We start from the raw sequence: 2088 nt of genomic DNA, 5'->3' as shown, positions 1-2088 counted from the left end.
GGGCCTTGCTGCCAGGTAGTATGATTTAATTGGTCTGGACTGGGATTTGGGGATGTGTCTTTAATGAGCTTCCCAGGTGACCCAACTGTGTGCAACTAGTGACTCTCGAGCCCATGTTTTCCCTGTTAGGCCTCCTGTGGGTTGGATTATCCACAGATGGAACTAACATTCAAGGTAGGGTTGTTTCAGGCTCCGATGTGAGTCCCCAGTGTAGAGTCTCCCCAGCTTTCCATGACAGGGCAGGAACCAGAAGAAGTTAAGAGTTCCTGAAGGTGCAGGGGGAAGAGAGTGGATTTGACGCATCGAAGAAGAGAAGCTGGAATCTCTCTTGTACATCATGGCGTTTTGAAGAGTGTAACTTACTCCTGACCTTTATGCTGTGCTCTGGTTAATTTAAAAAGAAATTCTTCATCAATCTTCTATGCTTAAGTGAACTTCCTGTGATGAGAAACTCTAAAGATTCTTGTGCTTAGAGAATAAACCAAGTCAGATTTCTCCCTCCCTTCCCTCCGTCCTTCCAATTTATCATCAATCAGCCATTAATTGGGTGCCTACTGTATATTAGGATGTTGCTCAAATAAAAAAGTGGTTAATGAAGAGAGCAGTGGATACAGCGAGCTGAAAAAAAAAGCATAGTTCTTACCTCCAGAAGCTGTTCAACTTGAGTAAATTGGGAATACTTACGAGGGCATGTCTTGCCAGAGAACCACAGAGGTGGTCAAGCAGCTTGGGTATGATTTCAAAGCAGATCTCTATTTATGTATTCACATAATCATATATTTTTGTAAAATGCACAGAATTAAGATTTTTCTGTATTTTTCTTAAAGTAGTTTCCCAAATCGTGTAAGCTTTTGGTTTGGCAAAGCATCAACTGTGCCCGTTCCCAGGCTCCCTGTTCCCACCATTCTTTTCCTTTATCACTTCCATATTTCCTGCCCACACTCTGCTAGAGGTGCTTTGACTCAGGTGATACAAATGCCTGGGCCAGCACACGGGGCAGGTGGAACTAGAGAAGACAGGCTGGGACGTGTCCCTTAGTGTGTTCCCATCTTGGTGGTCGCCACACACCTTGCTGTTTTAAGTGCTCTGAGAACTAAAGACACCTGGACAGTTTCGTTAAAGCCTGAGTTCCTGAACTTATTTCATCCACATTGAAAAAAACAGTTTTTTTCCTTTTGGCATAAAACCTGGAGCTAATGTTTTGTTTTGTTTCAAGACTTTTTTTGATGTGGACCATTTTTAAAGTCTTTATTGAATTTGTTACAATATTGCTTCTTTTTTTTTTTTTTTTATGTTTTGGTTTTTTGGCCGAGAGGCATGTAGGATCTTAGCTCCCTGACCAGGGATCGAACCCACACCCCCTGCATTGAAGGGTGAAGTCCCAACCACTCGACCGCCAGGGAAGTCCCCTGGAGCTAGTGTTTTGTAGACAGCGGTCCCCAGCCTTTTTTTGGCACCAGGGACCGGTTTCATGGAAGACAATTTTTCCACGGACAGGGCAGGGGGGGGCGGTGATGGTTCAGGCGGTGATGCGAGTGATGGGCAGCGATGGGGGGCGGCAGATGGAGCTTCGCTCGCTGGCTCGCCGCTCACCTCCTGCTGTGCGGCCCGGTTCCCAGCAGGCCGCGGACCTGGGGGCTGGAGACCCCTGTTGCAGAGTACACTCCGAGGAACCCTGGGCTAGGAATGCATCTGGTCTGGCTCGGCGGCCCACCCTGGTGTTGGGGAAAACAGCAGCGTTTTCACTCTATTCATTATGCAGTGATTGTCGTGGAGCCCTGTTATGGGTTGAACCCTGAACTAGATGCTGAGGATTCACCGGCGAGCAGAAGCAGCCCTGGTTCCTGCTTTCCAGGAGCTCACAGAAAAGGTAGACGTGTCACATAGATGCATGGTTATCAACTACGATAGACGGCATAACGTAAAAGCTTAGAGCACCAGGGAGACCCTCCTAAAGAGGGGGTAGGATTTGCTCTTGAAAGTCTAGGAAAACATCCTTGAAAGAGTGACAAAATAGTTGAGATCTGGAGAGTAAATAGGAGATGAGTAGATTAGACTGGGGAGCAGCAAGAGTGGGAGTGGCGTACA

This window comes from Balaenoptera ricei, chromosome 17 (genome assembly GCF_028023285.1).
Source record: "Balaenoptera ricei isolate mBalRic1 chromosome 17, mBalRic1.hap2, whole genome shotgun sequence".
In the NCBI taxonomy this organism is placed as follows: domain Eukaryota; kingdom Metazoa; phylum Chordata; class Mammalia; order Artiodactyla; family Balaenopteridae; genus Balaenoptera; species Balaenoptera ricei.
This window is presented reverse-complemented; position numbering follows the sequence as displayed.